The 22614-nt window shown below is 35.5% G+C and overlaps 1 protein-coding gene across 12 annotated transcripts in view; it reads right to left on the bottom strand.

Annotated features, from left to right (window-relative positions):
* Peak1 (pseudopodium enriched atypical kinase 1) overlaps positions 1 to 22614 on the bottom strand; it is a 305892-nt gene that overhangs the window by 117180 nt on the left and 166098 nt on the right. For 7 of the 12 annotated variants that reach the window (XM_013145603.3, XM_013145602.3, XM_013145604.3 and 4 more), the window contains one exon: positions 17630 to 17695. The exons of the other annotated variants lie outside the window; for them this stretch is intronic. The gene's annotated coding sequence lies outside the window, so the exon portion shown is untranslated. The remainder of the gene's footprint in view (positions 1 to 17629; positions 17696 to 22614) is intronic. 12 annotated transcript variants of the gene reach the window in all.

Raw genomic sequence — 22614 nt, 5'->3', positions numbered from 1 at the left:
CCCTTATAAGTTACATTTATAACAAAACTCATTAAAATTTGTATTACACTTGCTTATTACATATTCAGGGACACAGCAAGGACATTTATGCATTTGATGATTTAGCATCCATTTTATTGTGCTTACTTATGTGTGTAATGACCAAGTAACACAGACCACATCTTCCCAACATTCAAAGTAATGCAATAACATAAAAATGTTTGAAGAAAATAATTGGAAATTGCATTAAGTACTGCTTTAACTAGGAATAACCTATATAATGAAATAAGAAACATACATTATTATCTTCCATGAGCTTCAGTTTGAGAAACTGGCCAGTAGAAATCAATCTTAGGATTTGAATCATAGTTACATGGCTAGTTCTTTGAAATCTGGAAGCTGCATTAACAAAACCACAATCATATGTATCCACCTCAAACAGAGTATTTTATTAACTTCAGGGAATCAGACCGAACACTAAGGACTCGCTGAAGCGAAAAGCCACCTGGGAAACTGGCCTCAGAATAAAGTGGTACTGGTGTAGGTGAGAAGTAAAACTTTGCATTGACTGATCAATTGCATATTTTACTAAACAACTTTGCATGAAAAAGTAAAATGCTTCATTGTGTCTTCTCAGAAACTAATCAAAAGATTACAAGAGGCCTACTCACTTTGGAGACACAAAGTGGATACTAAGCAACCAGAGATCACTCCAGGTAAAAATTTTTAGAAAGTCCTTAGAGTAAATGGCACCATGGCTCTGGCAGTAGATCCAAAGGAATGATGCTTGAGGAGGAGGTGGGGCCAATCTGTGACGGGTCAGTGCATAGATCAGGATCCCAGCGGGAAGCAGGGTCTTTTATGCTATGGTTTATCTCCTGCTGCTCATGCCTGTCTTCATGAATGGTCATTTCAATTACTCCAAGTCCTAGCTCACAAGGCCCACCAGGAAGAGGCCTTGGGGAGCAGATATCTTCTCATTCTGTTCTTGAGCAAAACTGGAGACTTTCTTCAGAACCTTTTCATACTGAGTTTCCATAATAAGATGGCAAATGCGGTTAAACAGCTCAACAGCCTTCAAGCAAGGCTCACCCCCATACTTCCCTGCCTGTGCATGGAGGTCATTCTGAATTCGAACTGTTTCTTTAATGGTGTGTACTACTGCTACAGTCTCGCTGAATGAGAAGCTTCCTGCACATAGGTGCCTATGTAGGCTCATGGTGAGGACAGGACCAGCCAGGCCGTGCTGTTGCAGCAGCCCTCCAGCCACAGGACCTCAAAAAAGGTTTTAGAGTATAACTTTCATATGCATATAAAATATTTAAATTTCAAATGTCATAAATGGATAAATCTTTGGGCAAAATAATCACATGAAAAAAATTACAGCTATCTAATTTAATATTTTAAAAGCTAAACTTACAATACAAAACTGTTAATATTCATTTCCTGTAATCTATTTATTAGTGAGACCTTGATGATCCATATCTATCTATACACTTAATTTGGTTTGTTTGTTTGGTTTCGCTGTTTTGAGACACTGTCTCACTATGTAGTTTACACTGTAACTCACAGCAAGCCTCCTGCCACAGCCTCCTGAGTGCTGGGGATTATAAGCATGTGCCACTATGTATAACAATTTACCTTATAAGCAGTTCTGCCTGTGTTTACGTAGACAAATGTGAAATATGAACAGAAGTATTTGCTCTAATGCTCCCTTATGATCCAACACTATTTTAAGAGTGGCCCACTGTGTACATGAATCAGATTCACCTGGGATGCTTGCTTGGACTACAGATCCTTCTCCAACAATTCTTGGATCTCACCAAGATTTAAAAAACATCACCCTTATCATTTCTAATCCCAATGTTTACTTCCCTCCATTCCCAGACTAAATTCCATAAATAATTATGTTTCCATTTTGTAAACACTCTCTTGTCTTTCATTCTATTTATAAAATGCCAATCCAATGATAGCTTACTCTACAGCTGTTTTTGCTACAGGAAAACACATATATACACACACACATGCAAACTGTGCTGACTTTGGTCACTGAAATGTATTGCCACAAATCTAAAATGGAGACTTACTACAGTCAGACACAGAATTCAGTTGATTTTCTCTCTATATATTTTGTCAACCTCAGATAACTATCTCACAAATTTTCCTTTTTCCTCAAATCTCTAAAATCCTCCTGCCAGGTAACTTACTACTTACAACCTTGCCTAATACTTTAGTACAAATACAGATCCTGGGAGATGAATCTTATTTCATCTTCCAAAAATTCTTCCAACCCAACGGAACATGCTATATACTTTGTCTTTCACAGCTTTCCAAGTGAAGAAATGTTCATCATTCCTCTTCAAATTCACTCATCCTGTTATAGCTTCTATCTTAAGGTCCTCCAACAGTTATGTTAGAGCTTGTGGTGCTATGGGGAGTGACGCAACTGTTAGGAAGTAGGAACCCTAGCCCTTTCTTCTGATTTTGCTTCCCAGCCTGTGAGCAGCTTTGCTTCACCATTGTGATCCCACCCCCCAGATGATCCCCACCTGCCCCCACAGGCAAAGCCCAGACTGAAACCTCTTCTGTAAGATTTTTATTTCAGGTGCATTATCACAGTGATAGAAAGCTAACTGACACGCCTTCTATTTGTGTCTGGGATCTCCTTCACTTGTGGCTTCTCAAGGACTGTTCCTGCATTTCCACTCTTTTCAGCATCATTCATTTCTTTATTCCAGGTAACTTCCACTGGCATAGGAATGTGCCACAATCCCATTCATATTAAAAAACAAAACATATCACCTAGGGGTACCATTGTATTCTGCCAGTACCTTTCAGAGCAAAAGTCCTTAAAAAGAGTATTTTTCATTTGTCCCATCTCCTCAATGCACTCCATTCAGAGATTAATTCCACTAGCATCTGAAACTCTGCTAGTTAAGGTTACCAAGAACTATCCCCCACCCCCACCCCAACAGCCAGTCCATTCTTCCTGGAGTATTTCTGTGACTTCTGGGACATTCTACCCCTTTGATTTTCTTCCTACATTACTGGTTACGGCATTACGTTTCACAGGCTTCTATTCTACTAAACCTCTCAGTCTAGTATTGAAGAGATCAAGACCACTCCTTAGCTTTTTCCTCCTTTTCCATTCTTGTAAGTTATTTTATTCATTCTATGGCTTTGGATATCAAATTTTACGTTTATTACTCTCAGATTTCATCTCTATTCCGTATTTCTCCTTTAACTTCTGTTGCACACTGCCTTCTTGACAGCTCTACTTAGACATTTAAGAGGCATCTCACCCTTAAAGTCGCAAAAGAAATGCTGGCATCCTAGCTGTTAGCACGCAAAAACCTCCCATGTCAGTCAACCATACCAACATATACCAAATGCTCAAACAAAAGCTGGGAGCCATTTTTAATTCTTACTTTTTTCCCTGTCAGCCCTCTCTGCCAATCCAGTTCATCACTTAAATCTTACTACTTATTGCTAATGTATGTCAGACCTAACCATGTCAAGCTGAGAACAGTCCTTTTGATGTGCTGATGGGGGGCTCCATATTGAGTTCCCTCCACACCCATGCCCCTTGCGCTACCCTCATATTCTCGCTTAAACAACTGCCTTGGCCATCTCACTGCTCTTCCTGCCACTCCCCTCCTAAACCACTATTCACATTATTTTCAGTCACAGTTCAGAAACCTTTGAGGGATCCTCAACATTCATGAAGGAAAAACCTAACCCCCTATGTTAGGGTATATAAATTCTTAATGATTTTAGTTCAACTTATCTTTGAGGTACAATCTCTAGCATTTCCTTCAATCATCCTTTGATCACAAAGGCTTACTTTGTGACATGTATTGAGTTTCAAGTATTGGCTCACACTGTCCTTCATCCAGCAGCACAAGGGAGTGCTGGCACTAGTAGAGGGGGTGAAATCCAGTCCTGTCATGTGTCCTCTCTCAATTCTAAACCTCAAAGGTAAAATAATGACAAATGACTTGCCTCAGGATTAAAGAAGAATATATCTGAAACTTCTTTATAAATACTAAAGGGTACAGAAAAGACTGCCAAATTCTACAACTTTACAACCTGACAATTACTAAGAAACTATCCATTTCCCCAACACATTTGGTACAGCTAGATACATTAACTTAAAACAGCCCTACCAATCTGGAATATTAAAACATTTTATTGTCTTTCAAACTTGAGACTGAACATCTTTCCTAACGTTTATTACTTTTCTGTGAATCTCTGTTTATATTTGTCTCTGAGTTCAGGTGGGCCTTGAGCTCACTTTGTAGCTCAGGCTGGTCCAGAACTCACAACAATCCTCTTACCTCAGCCTTCCAAGTGCTGGTATTACAGTTATATGCCATAATGCCCAGACTTCTCCGTTTATGTTCTTTGCTCATTTCCCTATTTCCTCTTCTTTCCTTCCTTTACTTTTATTGTAGATATGATTTTCTGTTTTATTCAGTGAAAATATGTTTTAAAGTCTAGCATTTGTATTTTTAACTTTTTAAAGGTACCAGGTCATAAGGAAGTTTGCATTTTTGTGAATTGTATGGGAGGTTTCATCTATTTTTCTAAATGCACATCATTTTTTGGTAGTCTATTCTTTTACTGATTTAAAATGATATATTTATTGTAAATTTTAATTGTGAGATAAACATGGGTCTGACTCAGAATGATTACCTTGTTCTGTTGATCTAGCTGTCTTTATGCAAAAATCACATGGTTGCATTTGACTGAATGCTTTTTAGGGGCATTGCCACCACAATGATTGCATAATTTTCTCATTTAATAACTAACACGTTACACAAAGTGATTTTATAGTGTTGAAAACTATTGTTTCTGGGATAAATTCTATGCAAATAATATATTTATGACTTCAATTTGCTAATATTTTATTTATAATTTTTGAGCCCTAGCTTCCTAAGCAAAAAAGGTTTATAGTTTTATTTTTTCTCCTACACCTATGTCTGGTTTTATTACTGTTAATATCATAAAACCAGATGGCTGGGGTCCTACCTTTCTTATACATTATGAAACTTTATATAAGTGTCTTTAAAAGGTTTTTAGAACTTACCTATAAAACCTGAGCTATAATAAGGACCAAATGTCAAAGTTCACTTCAATTCTTTCTGATAATAGTTAACAGGGATTTTTGTTTTTCTTGGGACAATGTGAGTAAATTGTATTTTTCTGAAAATTACTTATATGTCTTGGCTTTCATATTACTGTAAACCTGCACATAGAACTTTTTTGAGGCGATCTTTTTGAGATAGGGTTTTACTATTCAGTTTAGGCCAGCCTTGAACTTATTTTGTAGCGCAGGCTAGCCTCAAACTCACAGTGATCCTCCCACCTCAGCCTCATAAGTGTTAGGATTATTGGCATGTGCCACTGTGCCCAGCATAAATTTTTTTTTTTCAGTACTGGGGATCGAACTCATGATCTTGCACTTGTCAGGCAGGTACTTATACCACTGAGCCAAGTCTCTGGCCCTCAGTATAAAATTCTTATAATTTATAAATGTCTGTATTTTCAGATATGCTTCTTTCCTAATGATTGGCATATTTTATTTTTCAGTCTTGCCAATACTTCAGTTTTATTTATCTTTTACCAAAGAACATAGCCACCAGATTACTGCTCTTCTATTAATCTGGTTCTTTATTTTCATTGAATTATTTTATCATTCATTAAAAAAATTTTTAAAAAATTGTTTAATTCATTTATTTAAGCAAATAATCTTAAGTTTTACAAAATGTTTTACTAAGTTTTATAAGTCTTAAGTTTTACAAAATGTAAGTAATACATAAAACTACAAAATAGCTGGGTATGGTAGCATACACCTGTAGTCCTAGCTACTTGGGAGGCTGTGGCAGGAAGACTGCTTGAGTCCAGCAGTTTGAGTACATTCTGAGACCCTGCACAAAATAGCAAAAGCAATCAACCAATACCCCATAGAGAAAAAGCATTAGCACTGGCTGAGTATCATTCCATACTCTTTAAGCATATATAGAGATGGACTGATGTGCAAAAATGCTGACTGCAGAAAATAATTTTAAGTGGGATTTTACTATGAGTATAATTTTTAAAAAGATGTTTAAGATGAGTTGAAGAAACAAGTTACAGGAAGGAAAAAAAGTTACAGAAAGGATATGAATTACTTTTAGATAAGTATGTCTTCATCAGAAGAGATTACTAATCCTAAAATATTCATGGAACATTAAATATAAATGGCTATCAAATGATTACACACTTAAAGTTTCTCTAATATTTGAAGAAATGAATTAAAAAGTGTACATTTCCTCTAAGATTTGACAGCATCTCATGCTTTTCACACATAGGATTCTTGACATCATTCACTTCAAAAATGTTTGTGAATTCTAATTTTACTCATTTACTCAATTTTTTCCCCTAAAAATTTAACGGGCTTGTTGGTTTGTCTTCTCCAGTTTTACCTTATGTGGTCTGTATACATGACTTGTACACTTTCCTTGTAAAATCTATGCAGATGTTCTTTGTGTCTTAATATGAATGTTTCCCTTATGTTTGAAATAAATATTTTTCTCCATATATTTATTAAATCAAGGTTGTTAATTGCTCTTTTCAAACATACTTTTGTTTTTTAATTTTGTTCTGTCACTCTCTGAGAAGTGCTATTATTTTCTGGAATGACTGCGGCTTTCATCAAGTCACAATTGTTTTTCTCTATTAGCTTTCTTTTCTTCATGTCAAAGTTATTACTAAATGAACTCATATTAATAAAATACTAATTTTTTTTGCTTTGAATTCAATTGTCATGCTCACTATTTTTACTTACTTGCCTGATTAACTTCCCCCACTTTCTTGTCTCATTTAATGATTTGCCTGTATTAGACTGTCTGGACTTAGAACCAAGGAGTGCAGTTCAGACTTAGGACCCTTGGCTGAGACTTAGCATGTGAAGCTGGACTTTCAATGCAGGCAGCAGTGTGGTCTTACGGTGGCTTCTTCTACAGTATGTACTGCAGTTTTCTCTGATGGTACTGTACAGGACAGTATCGTAGTTTTATATTTTGTGGTACATTATAGTACTGCATATAAGAGTTGTGCAAATAGGGGCTGGGGATTTAGCTCAGCGGCATAAGTGCCTGCCTTGCAAGCAGGCAGTCGTGAATTCGATCCCTGGTACCGATAAAAAGAAAAAAGACAAAAAAAAAAAAAAAAAAGAGTTGTGCAAATAAAAACAAAATCATCGAGTTAAGAGATTCCATTCATCATTTCTTTGTTCTGAACATTATGATGCACAAACTATCTACAATTCCTCATTTAGCAACTGACAGATGACAGCAACTGACATTTAGTGACAGATGAGAAACTTGGTAGTTAAGTGAAGAATATTTTTACTTATGCTCTATGTGCCTCTTGTAAATAGCGATTTTCTACTTAATTTGAAAGGTTCTCTTTTCATAGATGAATATAATCTTTCTGTAGTATGCTTCTATTTCTCATGCTTTCTTGTAGCTTCTATATTTTTCCTTTTCCTGCTTGCTACATGTTATTGGGTTTTCTGATTTCCATTTTTCTTTCTCCCAAATGGTTCTGAGGTGCAACATTCATCCTCTTTTGTTCTGTTAATTATATTTACCATGACTCCTTCCATGTCTAAAGAACCTCAGTTTTATTATTTGAATAGATACTGGATTCTAGGTTCAAAGTTATTTTCCCTAAGAATTCTGAAGACATTCATTGTTCTTTGCATTCAGGACTATTAATGAGAAGTAATAAATACAATCATAGTTTATTATAATTATAATCAATATAATTATAACTATCATATCCTCATTGTCTTTCAATTTACTTTTTCTAATCTTTGCCCCTGTTTTTGAATCATTCCTTTAAAAAAGCTCTAAACTTTTATTTTTCAATGAATAATGCCATTGTGCCTAGCTCTGAGGATAGTAATTATGTATACTCTAAAGTCTGTTTTGCTTTCTTTATTAACTTGTTTCATTTGTAGAATGTGGTACCCTTATTCATGACACTAATGTAGTTTTACTCAAATATTGGTGATTCTGGGTTGTTAGCTCCTCTTTGTTTAGACTTTATAGAGATACCTTACTAGGTTGTGACTGATGTATATAATTAGAGCAGCATTGGGACATGCAGACAAAATGTACCACTAGGCAATGAACATGGATAAGTAGTATTCTGGGGGCTTCCCATCCTTTTTGGATATTTCTTGTAATTCTACTCATCTTTGACAACTTAAAAGTGCTTAAATCTTTTTCTTGCAAAATATTCAAAACATAATCAGGTTGCTATTATTATTAAACTGTTTTCACTTTCAAATTTGGAAATGTAGTATTGAGGAATGGCTCAGGAATGTTATGAGAGCCTAGAGAGCAGCCTTTTTCAAAAGCATTGAAATAAAAACACAAGGGGAGAAAAAACCCCAGGAGGGACAGTGAAATGTGGCAGAACACTATAAATCCCACAGTCACACTCAGTTTGTAATATCTGGTAATGACTGTCAGCTACATTAATTCGTAATTAAATTTTAGTCATTTTAAGATTTTAGCATATAAACATGCCCTATTTTACTCACTGTTCATTTAAATCCCACTTTTTTTTATCTGCTTACTTATAAATTATGTTAGAAAAATTAGTATATATTAACCATTTGCTGTTTGCCTGCCTGGAGGTAGTCTCTCTTGTATATTATCTCTAGTCTTCACTACACATTAATCCCAATAGTAGACAACAAATGAGACTCAAGGACTCAAGAAATGAAAGCTTTTTCCTAAAGTCATAGAGCTGTATTTTAGAAGTGTAGAGTGGTATTTTAAGTTAAATTTGGTCTTAAAGCCTGTAGTTCTTCTACAATGCTAGTATTTCTCATCATAGTCAAATTAAAATACAGTTTGTGGAATTAGACTTAAACGGTCTGTAATGAACATCTAATGTTAGAAAGCCCTGGACAGACACTTGAGATCATACTAGAGCAGAAAGAAAAGTATAGTGAGAAGAACACATTTCTCTTTTAAGTATATTCAGTGTTGTCCATATATCTGTGCCAAAGCATATCTGTTTAGAAACTTGCAGTACAAGATGGTATGCTGAGAACATACTGCAACTTCCTTTTGCTACTACAAGGACCTAAAAATAATCTTTCTGTCCTCCTCCAAAGAATATATAGCATCAAATACAACTGTGAAAAAGCAGCATGGACCCAAAATGATAAGGAATCTCCAAAAAAGACATTGGGGTATAGATGAGAACTATAAAATATGTATAGGAGTAGAATACTGTAAAAGCTTTGAGGCTAAAGGTGCTGGTTTATGTTTAATCTACGGGACTAGCAAATGTGTGACTCTGCTTCTTCTTGCCTTTGTTTCTCCTTGCCATCTAACACACAAAACCAATTCTCGTTGCTGGGAACACAAGGTAAAGCCCAGCGAGGGTTGGCAGCCCCAAGGCAAAAGAGATTAGCTAGTAATTCTAACTTAAGAGAAGCCCGTGCTTCCAGTACACTGCAAACACAGTGTAGGTTTTACTCTGAAAGTGACCCCTTCCACATAGCAGCTAGAGTTGGAAAAGAAAACACTCCACCTCAGTGACTGGGTGGGAGGATAGCCGCAAGAGACAACTGTGGAGAGGGGCAGGGTGGTCACAGACCCTCTGGGAAGTATAAACAGTGGCACACGTAGACTAGGAAGGAGAAAAAAGCCCGTTATGTGTGATTTTCTGAGGGGGCCAGGTCTGAAAGCATTAAGTCCAGGGAAGTGCTGCTGTCTACTGCTTACTGCTGCTGCGATCTGTTTTCCTCATCTGTCAATGTGACTGGGGACAAACCTGGACTTAGACAATTGTCATAGCCTGCTATGTACAGGTAGAGGGGCCTCTGGACCAAGGAAAATTCACAAGACCACAGGCTGTAAAGCTGGGTGGTGACAGCTATGATTTGGGGCACAGGTAGACACACAAACACTAAGAGCTTCTGGGGAGAATATAGCCCTAAGGATTGACCCCCCCCAGGAGGAAAGACAGGTAAGACTCAAGCACATACACACAAAAAAAGTGGAAACAAAAATAGGACCTAGTAGCACCTCACTATCTCTTCCCTGAATCTGGTGGATTCCTTGTATCTGAAGGCCTTAGAAAGAAACCACTAGCTCATAGGCATGGAGGAATGTTTGGACTAACTGCACTTTTTCTTTCTTTATTTTTCTGTTTATTCACTTTTCCTTTATTTTGCTCATTTTATTTTTTTTAATTTTTTTTTGTTTTTTGTTTCTTTTATTTTCACCTGATTTAATCAATTTTATTTTATTCTTTAGTTGGAGTGTTTGTATCATTTTTCTCTTTTAAAAAATTTACTTCTTTTACTTTCCCTTCATGTACTTTCCCTTTCCTACTGCTTCCATTATTATTATTAATATTGTTATTATTATTATTGTTATTAAGCTTTGTTAGTTGACTACACTGTTACTTCTCAGTTCTCTTCTATTGTTAATAGTGGCACAGTTGTTGCTGTTAGTTTCTACTGTATGCCAATATACCGTCTGTCTTTGTGTCATCAACATAACTGTGTTTTTCTCCTGTCTCTGTGGTGCTGGGGAGCCCCCAAAAGAAGGTTAGACACTAAGACCCTCAACAAAAGACCCTCATCCTGAGTAGAGTAAAAAGGAGAGCAAACATCAAAACATAACCAAACACAAGGACACATCACAGGGAGACAGATCTAACCAAAGAAGTCTCCATAATAGTGAAAATGTTTCTACCCTAACTGATCTTCAGTCTGTAAAACAAAAACAACACAAATATGAGATATAAAAGCAAAAAGACAGCTCCCCAGACCCTTAACTCTCCCAAAGTTAATCTCATGGACACTGAAGTAGAGGAAGTTACAGGTAAAGAACTCAAAAACAAAATGGTCAACATTTTGAAGAGCTCAGTGGAGAAATACATAAGCAAATTCCTATAATATTTAGTGAGAATTTTATGAATTCTCACATTAAAATGAATATTTTATTAATTTAAGGAGAATTTTATTATCAGACAAAGGATTTTACAGATTAAAATTTTCAACATTGAAGAAACAAACAGTCAGCTAACCAAATTAAAGAAGATAATACAAAATATGAATGACCAGTTTGTAAAGAATTAGAACTGACTGAAAAAAAGCAAGCAGAGGCTGGTCCGATGGCAGTGGGTTATCAGAACTTATTAACATTAGTGTCACTAAAGTTGGTATGCCACCTCCGCCCCACTGCTAAATTTGACTGGCTTTAAAAAAAAAAAAAAGCAAGCAGAAATAAAAATATGAAAATTCCATAAAAAGTATCAGTAGCATTTGACCAATACGAGGACAGAGTATCAGACATCGAAGACAAGGTGGAATTGGCAGATCCTAAAGTCAATGATAGATTAAAAGCCACAAGAAAACATGCAAGCTCAATCTAACAGATACTAAAAGACAAGCAAAAACAAAAACAAACAAAACCCAGTATCAAAATTATGGAATAAAGGAAAAATCAAGAGACAAGACAAAGGGCTTAAAAAATGTATTCACTGAAATCACAGCAGAAAACTTTCCAAATTAAAAAAAATTCAGTGAAGCACAAGAGGCAGACAGAACCAAATGACAGTGGAAACACAACATTCAAAAACTGATGGAACACAAGGAAAGCAGTTCTAGGAAGTTTAGAGCTCTAAATGTTCACATTAAGAGAATTCAGAAAGTTCAAATTAAAAAAAAAACCCTAATTATACATGATCCTAGAAAAATGTGTGCAATCCAAATCTGAAGTTAGAAGAAGAAACTGTAAAGATCAGAGTGGAAATTAATGAAATTGAGAAAGAACAATAAAAAGGATCAACAAATCAAGAGTTAATTCTTTAAAAGGATAATAAGAGTAATAAATACCTAGTTCAAACTTACCAAAAAAATGGAAAGAACCATAACAGAGGTTATAGTTCTCATCAATGCAAATAGAAATGAGAAAGGTGAAATCATAACCACTAATGTGAAATCTAGAGGATTATGTAAAACTACTTCAAAAATTTACATTCCAATAAATTTAAAAACCTAGAAGAAATAGAGAAAATGCTAGATACATATGAATTACTAAAAGGGAATCAAGAATTATTAAAAACTCTGAATAGACCAATAATAAGGTATGAATAGACGTAGTAATAAAAACTCTACACCAAAGAAAATAGATTCTACCAAAACTTCTGGAAAAATGTATCACCAATACAGTTCGAATTCTGCAATGAAAATAAAAGAGAAGGAGTCCTACCAAACTTATTCCTGGAGGTATCACCCTGATACCCAAAACAGGAAAGGACCTAACAGCAACATGCCAATCTTTTTAATGAACATAGATGCAACAAACCTCAACAAAATACATACTGGTAAACAGAATCTAACAAATCACTAAAAACAGCATACATTATCTTTGGCTTTATCCCAGGGATACAAGGGTGGTTCAATATACATAAATCAATAAAAGTAGTATATCATCAGAAGAAAGACAAAAATCACATGACCATCTCAACAGATGAAGAAAAGACCTTTACAAACTATCCATTCATGATTAAACCACGAAAAGATACATATTGAGAACTTTATCACAATTTCATAAAAGCCATTTATGATGAACCTATTACCAACATACTAAATGGGGGAAAAAATAAAACCTTTTCTCCTGTAATGGTTTTTATCTACATATCCCTCAAAGTCTGATGTATCATAAGCAGGCCCTTTGGAAGTTGACTGGGTCATAGAGTGTTATAGATGACTTGCTGTTAGGTTGTTGGAAGAGGTGGGTCACTGTGGGTGTGACCTGGAAGGTTATATCTCCTTTCTAGATTCCTCCTTTCACATCCGGTTTCATGTCCGCCCTGAGGTGAGTAGCTCTCCTCTGGCATAGCCTGTCCCAGGCCATTCTGACTTGCAGCCAGCCAATATGGGCTGAAACAGGAGACAAAATTAACTTCTCATCCTTATAACTGTGGAAGTTGGATATTGTGCCTCAGGGTTAAATTAAGTAATTAAGTAATTAAGGCAGATTCTGATATCAGGGATGTAGGAGTCATGGTTGTGAGTACCTAACCATGTGGTGTATAAGCTTTTGGATCAAGAAACTTGACATGTACCTCAGCAAAGGCAACCTACAGATGACAAAGGAGCATTCCTAAAATGATGTTCTACATGATATGTCACCATAGAAATGCAAGTGAAACGGCAAGATTCCACTGCACACTTACTAGAATGGCCAAAGCCATTAACACAGAGGCTACCAATACTAGTAAGGATATGAAGCAGCAAAAGCTGGTACTCACTGTTGGTAAGAATGCAAAATAGCTGACTGTGTAGTTTACACATTTAAGTATGATTGTTATTTTTATTTGTTCTTTTTTTATTTTGTGATGCTGGGGCTGAAACACAGGGAATTTTGCATGCTATGAAAGTGCTCTATCATTAAGCTCCATTCTCAGTTCTGCAAATACAAAATGGTGTAGCCATGTCGGAAGAAGTATAGCAGTTTCTTTACAAAGTAAGCAAACTCTTGTCATATGATTCAGCAACTATGCTTCTTGGTATTTACCTGAAGGATGTAAAAACAAATGCCCACATGAAAACTTGAACATAGGTCTTTTAGAAGCTTTATCAACAAATGCCAGAACATGAAAATAATCATGATACCCCTCAGTAAGTGAATGGATAAACTACAGTGCATCCAGACATTATTATTATTATTATTATTATTATTATTATTACTATTATTTTGGTACCAGGTATGGAACTCACGACCTCATGCTTGCCAGGCAGGCACTTACGCCACTGAGCTAAATCCCCAGCCCCCAGAAAATATTATTTAACACTAAAAAGAAATGAGCTGTCTAGTCATATAAAGATATAAGAAGAATTTAAATTCATATAAGTAAAGGAAGTCAATCTGAAAAGGCCACATATTATATGATTCAAATTATAAGGCATTCTGGAGATAGTAAAACTATGGAGATGGTAAAAAGAGATCTGTGATTGCCAGATATCAGAGAAGATGAAAGAGTTGAGAACAGAGGGCAAAGAAAACATCCTACATGATACTATGGTGGTGAATATAGGTCATTATACATGTCCAAATCTATGCAAAGTAAAAAACAAAGCTAAATCCTAAACTATGGACTGCAATGGATTATGATGCATCGAAGTTTATTAACTATAACAAATGTGCCAATTTGTTGGCACAAATAGAGGATGCTGATAATGGAGAAGGCTATGGACTATACACTGGGTCAAGAGAAACACTGTGATCTGGAAACACATTATGTTGTCTTATTAGTGTCACATATTATAACACCTTCCTCCTAGGTATCTCATAATTCTAGAATGGCAGGTTTAACAGATACAAAATAAAGAAACACAATGCATTTATTTTGTGGAGCTATCCTACTTATTCTATGCATGTACTGTGATTCTGAATGCAATTCATTTTCAAAACTTGTCATGATCATTCTTGTCTTTAGATTGGATGATCCATCAATTTTAGACTCAAGTGTTACTTCTTCATGATAAAGTTGGTTCCAAAGATGACCTGGACAGCAGCTATTGGCTGTAGATACCCTACTTGCAGTTTTCTTCCATAACATGGAAAATGCTTTAACACTGTAATTACATCATTAGGATAAGTTGATACAACTGTTAGGTTTTCATTTCAATTTTCTGAGGTATGACAAAGAATAAGTGCAAGGCAACTAGGAAAATGGACCCAAATTCATGATAACACACCCTAACACTCTCACGATCAGGCCAGTGTGCACAGAAGAGCATCCCAGCTCATGACACAGACCAAAGGCAGCACAGCTCAGGTCACTGCCTCCTCACCTGGAGTCCTCTGCACAGTATGCAGCTGCAGCTTTGGCCATGAGATTCTGATCTACAGATGCATTTTAGGAGTTCTGCTTTATCCTGATGCCCAAACAATATTTTTTAAAAACTAATCAAATTAGGCCAATGCTGAGTTTGGTCCCCAGTTGTTTTCTTTTTTTGGGGGGTGGGGGGGCTGGGCCAACAGTCTTCAATCTCAAACATAAGAAACACAAAAATCACCTATGAGATGTTCCATTAATACATGAAAAGGATAACACATGATAACTAAGTATAGCCCATTCTAGAAATACAAATTCAATACTAAAAAATTTATGTAACTGTTTATATTAACAGCTAGCTCAAAGAAAAAAATCCATGCAATTATACCAATTGATACAGAAAATTTAGTTGACAAAATGTAACATCCATCATAATGAAAATGTTCACGGAACTAGAACCAAAGGGAATTTCCATTACATGAGGCAAAGGCATCTATGAAACAACCTATAGCTAACTTTCTATTTAATAGGGAAAAAGTTCCTCCACTCTTTTGCTTCCTCCACAAAAGGTAGCAAGACAAGGATACATATATTCTCATCATTCACAGTCTATATATTCTTATAGTTCTAGATAGTACAAAAGGCAAGAAAAATAAATGAGGTACACAGATTAGAAAAAACAAAACAAAACTGTCCAATATATGAATATTAGAAGACTGTAGGATTCAAGATCAACATATAAAAATTGCATTTCTAAACATGAAAATATATTGCCAGAAACAAAAAGTACAAAAATACATTTTGGATCAACTCTAAAAGCAAACAAGCAAAAAGGTAAAAAATAAATCCTTGGACACATAGATGTAAGAAAACAGGTATCAGAGTTCTAGGTTGAAAAGTATAAAATCAAAGAGCTAAATAAATGTGCCTAGTAAGTATTATACTTATCAATTAGAAGACCCAACATTTTTCCTCAAAATGATCTATAGATTTAATACAATTCTGTCAAACTCCTGCTTTTCTCACTTAACAATGTATCAGGAATATTCTTCCATATCAATAAAAATTATTTTGTAACATCATTTGATATGGTTATATATCCTCACTGGATTTATCCTAAACTTATCCATCCCTTTGATGCTTGCGTTATTTCCAATATTTCCATATTTTAAATAGGGTTTAGAAAATATTCTTCTGGGGCTGGGGATTTAGCTCAGCAGCATAAACGCCTGCCTTGGAAGCAGGCAGTCGTGAGTTCGATCCCCGGTACCGATAAAAAGGAAAAAGACAAAAAAAAAAGAAAATATTCTTCTAATTTAATCATTTTATATAACTTTATTTCCTTAAGACAAATTCTTCAAAGCACAAGTTTTGGTTTCCAGGGCATATATATTTTTAAAATTTTATATCATACTGTCAAAATGCTGTTTTGACTTAAAGCTTACGTTTGCTGCTTATGTCTTTCCCACTGTTTAATATGTACAACTATTTGGTCTCATTAAATTACTATTAAATTTATTGGACTATTACCAATTATTGCTTTAAAAAGACATCATGCCTCTAGGCTGTCTGTTTACTAAGTGCACATCTTTGAGGAAATCTAATAGAAGAGAAAATACACAGGGTGATAAATGGATAACACAGAAAACAGCTAACAAAGTTGGCATGAAGGTAGTAGAGTCGGATGGATAATACACTGTTTTCCATGCAAAGAACCTATTCTAATTGTTTTCAGAGTTTCCTACTGCTCATGAGCCCAAGAAACAATGGTGGCTGCAGATAGAGTTTGCATTCTTGGCATTGTCGTTGGAATTAGTTACCAAAAAAAAAATTGAAGCTTGGAGGTTTTTTTGTCAAATTCTCCAAATCCTCAAAGCTCATGTATGCTTTGTCTAGATGTCCATCATGCCTCACTTATGAAGCATGAAATTAAAGGCAACTGATGTTTTCTGCCAGAAAAGTCTAAAAATCATTCAGAAACACTTGTGTCTTACTCGGCTCCAGAAATGAAACCACATGTTAAATAAGAATAAACTGTCAAGCTATAAATTTTCTGTATTTGATACCACCCACAAAGAATTAGCTAGTGCCAATTAAATCCAAAATGTGAGTACATTTCAGTAAAGAAAATTAATTAGCTCTGTTCATTATGAAAGTCAGTTTCAGAAGCCTAGCAGTGGGCACTGACTGTGCTGCCATTTGTTGCTTACAATTTTTTTTTTTGCTAAAATTGTTTCCCTAATTTTATTTCTGTGCCTTGCGTGTAAGATTTTAAAAACATGGCAACCCATGTATTGTCAGATTCCTGCAAACATTAAGCAAATATACTAAAGTAGGAGCATATTTTATATAACCACATGCCAGACTAAATTTGGGCCAAGAAAGAGAATAAATGCAACCTGTATCTGATTTATATTTGACGAATGCAGAGATATAAGTTCCTGTTCTGAATGCCTACGGTGTTGTTTCCATGGAAACTGCATAAACTTTTTTCTCATAACATTCAGCCATCTTCATTCTTTACATCTCATTTCTTTCTTTTCACTCTCAAGAGAAAGCCTAATTTATTCCCCAGGAAAAATCAATCAATGATTTTCCTAATCAGTGGCATTTGAAGAGTAGGTGGCACAGTTCTTTTTATGGAAAAGCAGTTTCCACCAACGTGCTTGCTATGTGATAGAAGACTCAGGAGAATAATAGTACTTGCTTTAAGAAAAGTGAGAGAACAAATTTCAATAGATAATTTTTCAAAAAGACATAGGAATGTGTATTAGAAACTCACTGATGGTTGGCAAAGGCGGTCACATGCAACGCCTCTTTTCCGTGTGCACAGTATGATGGAGACTTCCTTTAAAAAAAAAAAAAAAGAAACCTCTTTCATTCTTACAGTTTTAGCAGTCATTGAAGAAATTCCTGATTTCCTTACGTGATAGAGACTGTACAGAATGTCAAGCAGCTAGAAGCAAGAGAAAGAAAGAAAAAATGGAAAATGCTCAATCTACATTCTTTTTACAGTTGTACCCTGGGACTCAACTGATTGAAACATATTAAATTTGGTACTTGATGCATTTTGATGAAAAAATTTTGTCCTGGTACTCATGCACACAAGCTAGAATTCCTGGTATCAACTGTCTCATAATTCATTATACTTTCTAGCCAAACTAATTTGCTTGGTGCCCACAGCTTTAAGTAACTGACACACCTCCAGGAAGCAGGCAACAATGAGCACCAAGGTAGCACTGTTTATCTTTTCTCTTGCCTACTAAACAGCCTGTGACCTTCTTGGATTGTACCTAATCTGAAGAAACATCAGTTTTTCAACACTATGATGTTACCTGTAGGGTATTTTTATTTGCCCCTTACCATTGAGGAACTTCCTTTTCTTTTTAGCTACTGAGGTTTATTATCATGAATTGATGAAGTATCTAATTATTGAAATGATCATATGGGGTTTTTTCCTTTTAAATTGTTGATTGGAAGACAGAATTATGAGGGTTCTAACTTCCTCAGTGGATTAAACCATTGATGATACTATAATTTGATGGCATTATTGGAAGGTGATGGAAATTTAAGCAGATAAGGCCTTCTGCTGGGTCTGGGTCATGAAGGTCTGATCTTGGGCCTGCATCTTGTTTGTGGCTCTTCCCTTGCTCTCTGCCTCCTGGCTGCAATGTGGTGAGCAGCTTCACTCCACTGTACCTTCCCCCATGACGTTGCCTTTCACCTCAGTCCACAGCAAAAGGAGGAGCCTACCATGGACTGAAGCCTCGGAAAACGTGATTCAAACGTGATGCAAAACAAATCTTTCATCTTCTGAGTTGCTTTTTCTTATGTATCTGGTCACAGGGACAAAAAAAATAACTAATACAAAATGCTTTAATTTTATTCATCTTTTCAGAGAACCAACTTTTAAATACCCCTGTTTTTCTCTACTGGTTTTGTTTTTCTATTTCAGAGATTGCCGCTCTTAACTAGCCCTTTCTTTATATTTAATTTGGAATTAATTTGCTCACATTTTTCTACTTTAGTGACACATTGAGTTCTTATGTTTCTCTCCCTCTTCTAAATTAGCAGCTTCAAAAGCATTCCACAAATTTTGATATGTTATTTTATTTCACTAAACTAAAAATGTTTTATAATTTTCCTTCTGAGCTCCTCTTAGACTGATACACCATTTAGAAGTGGGTCATTTTCTAAATATTTAGAAAATCTTCAGATAGTATTCTGCTACCAACTTATCACAATTGGTTTATCTGTTCACCTGCTGATGGACACTCATGTTGTTTCTACTTTTTGGCTACTGTGAATAGCACTGCTGCGAACACTTCTCTACAATATTTTCTAGAGGTCCTGCTTTTTTTTTTTTTTTTTTGTCTTTTCTGTTTTTATCGGTACCAGGGATCGAACTCACGACTGCCTGCTTGCAAGGCAGGCGCTTATGCCACTGAGCTAAATCCCCAGCCCCTTAGAGGTCCTGCTTTTAATATGTTTAGAATTAGAACTACTATGCCACATGGTAATTATTTTTGTTTGCTTTTAGACAAGGTCTTGCTATGTAGTGTAGGATGGCTTTGAACTCACTATGTAGCCTAGACTGGCCTGAAACTCCCGGTGATCCTCCTGCCTCTGCCTCCTGAGTGCTGAGATTTCATGTGTGTATGACACCATGCCTAACAATAATTCTGTTTAACTTTTGAGGAAAGATCAAACTTTTTCACAGTGACTGAAACATTTCACATACTTCCCAGTACAACAGATAGGTTCTCATGTATCTGTATCCTTACAAACATAGAATGATGATGTTATTACTTTCCTCCATTTTTCTGTTGCTAGAACAAAGAGGGTTACTTCAGAATTAAAGTACTAGTGGGACTGGAAATTACTATGTTGTCTATTGTAAGTGCTTTTACATATTCCCAGGTTTTCACTGTTACAAAAATACTGTGAGTGAATTTACCTTCAGAAACAGAAACAAGTGGGATGTATGCATTTATTATGCTCTCAATCACTTGTATGTTTAATGATATTTCAAGTGATTGCAATACACTTAAAATCTTTACTGCTAATTATATTTGGCATAATAAGTCAAAGGGTAAAATGTGTTCCCCAAGTGCCCATTAATCTTCTCCTTCATAACTGCTACAGGTCAGATTCCTGAATCTTTTCTATCATCCCTTACCCTAATGCTTGACCATAGTTGAAACAACTTCTAAAAAGGTAAACAAAAGACCCAGTTCCAACAAACATGTTTTGGGTTATCTTTTGTTTTCAAAGGTGAACTCTTAAGAAGCTGAAAGTGATGGCATATGCTTACAACCCCAGCTACTCTGGAGGATAATACAGAATTGTGCGGGGCTAGGAATATAACTCAGCAGCAAGAGTGCCTGCCTGGCAAGTGCAAGGCTATGAGTTTGATCCCTGGTACCAAAAAAAAAAAAAAAGAATTTGAGAGCTACAAAATTGTGAGTTCACAGCCAGCCTGGGCCACTTGGAAAGACCAAATTTCAAAATAAAATATAAAAATGGTTGGGGTTGGGCTGGGAACATAGCTCAGTGGCACACATGCCTACCTCACAATTTTGTGCAAGGTCCTAAGTTCAATTCCCATTACAAAAACAAAAATGGTTGGCTATGTATCTTAGTGTTAGGACATCCCTGGGTTCAATTCCTAATATTCCAACAAACAAACTAACACTCCCCCAACTAAACAACCTATCAAAATAAAAGCAAAGGTGAGCTTTTCCCACATAGCTTTTCCCATTACGGGGCAGTGGTGAATCTGCTATTGTATAGGTGCCATAGCAGGCATATGGAGCCCTCTCTATTGTCACCTGAGCCAAGCAACTCCAGGCAAGAAACTAGCAGCCAAGCATTCAGATTTAACTGCAGTATTGGCACTCTGTGATAAATAACTGGGTTTTGGGTTGCAGTACGGGCACTGGTCACTATCACTGCTTTATAGCATTAATAGCTTGTTGGCAACTCAAGTATGGAGGAAGAATTTTTACACATTATACATTCATTTCTTGATCACTTACTCTCCCAGAGAAGATGTCTGCTCTAATTATTTTTCTGCAAAAATCTAATGCTGGAGTGGATGCAAGCCCTCAGAAATAATTTTTTCTTTTTCATCAAAAGTCTTAAAAACATATTTGAAAAACTAAAGAACGATGGAATCATATTCTTCTCAAACACAATGCAGATTTAACAAGACAGTAGCACATTAAGTAGTGAGAACAAAGCTGCGGCACAACAGCATGTCTCTACTACTAACTGAGAATGTCAGCGACTCTTCTGTGGTATGTTTTTTAAAAAATAAAAAATTTATTTTCTGTCTTTAAAAATACAAGCTGACTGCAAAACATTCAAGGATTTCACAACAACATAAAGAATGTAAAATTGGAGATAAAGAAACCATTCATTCTCATTCTCTCTTTCCCTCTCATATAAATACTATACATGCTTAGTCCTTAAAATATTTGAGGTAAAACACACATAACCTAGTATTCACCATCTTAACTATTAATTGTATAATTACATGGTAACACATATATTATTTTGTGCATCATCACTGTTATCCAAAAAACATTCTCATCTTGTAAAACTGAAAAGCCATACCCTTTAGTAATTCTCATCACTCCTTCCCCTCATCCCCTGGCAATCACCATGCTGCTTTCTGTCTCTGTCATTTTCATTATTCTAAATATTGTATAATCAGAATCATACAGTATTTGTCTTTTTGTAATTGCTTTATTTCAATGAGAATAATGTCCCAATAATGTCATCCACGTTGTAGCATATTTTAGCTTCTCTTCCTTTTCAGGCTGAGTTATATCTATCTGTCTATCTATCTATCTATATATCTATTCATCCATCCATTGTTGTTTATTCATTTATCTATTGATGGACACTTACAGGTTGCTCCTCCATTTTAGTTCCTGTGAATAATGCTGCTATGAATTTAGATGTACAAATATTTAAGACCTTTGTTTCAATTCTTTAGAATACATACCTGCAGGCAGAATTGCTGAACCATTCTATTTTTAATTTTTAGAGAAAGTTCCATATTATCTTCCACAGCCACTATTTGAGTCTACTTTTACATTAGTAGTGTACAAGGGTTCCAGTTTCCCCCACATCCTTAACAACACTAATTATTTTCAGTTTTATTAATAGTATCCACCCTAATGAGAGTCAGATGGGATCCCAATATAATTTTGATTTCTATTTCCCTAGTGACATGAGCATTTTTTCACGTGCTTATTAGACATGTACATATCTTCTTTAGAAAATACCTATTCAACTTGCTTGTCCATTTTGTTACTGAATTTGCACAATTAGCTTACCATGATTAAAACAAAACAGCAAACCTTGGAAAAGGAGTGGAATCTGATTTCCACAGTCATGTTAGTTGTCTTTTTTGTTACTGAATTTTAAAACTTCTCTATATAATTTGAATATTAATCATACATCAGATGCATGAGACACACATATTTTTTCCACTGATAGTGTGCTTTGAACAAAAATTTGCACGAAGTCCAATTTGTCTGTTTTGTTACTTTTGCCTTTGCTGTTATATCCCAGAAATCACTGCCAGATACAATGTCAAGAAACTTTTGTCATAAATATTCTTTTAAGAATTTTACAAGTACGTCTTGGTCCTATGTGGATAGTCTTTATTGATGGCATTATGTAAAGATCCAACTTTAACCTATGCATGTAGATATTCTATTTTCCAGCACTAATCATCAAAAAGACTGTCCTTGC

This window comes from Cavia porcellus, unplaced genomic scaffold, assembly GCF_034190915.1.
Source record: "Cavia porcellus strain 051 isolate PalLab524CR breed Dunkin Hartley unplaced genomic scaffold, mCavPor4.1 scaffold_38, whole genome shotgun sequence".
Lineage (NCBI taxonomy): Eukaryota > Metazoa > Chordata > Mammalia > Rodentia > Caviidae > Cavia > Cavia porcellus.
Note: the sequence above shows the minus strand (reverse complement) of the source record. Positions and strands in the feature narration are given on the sequence as shown.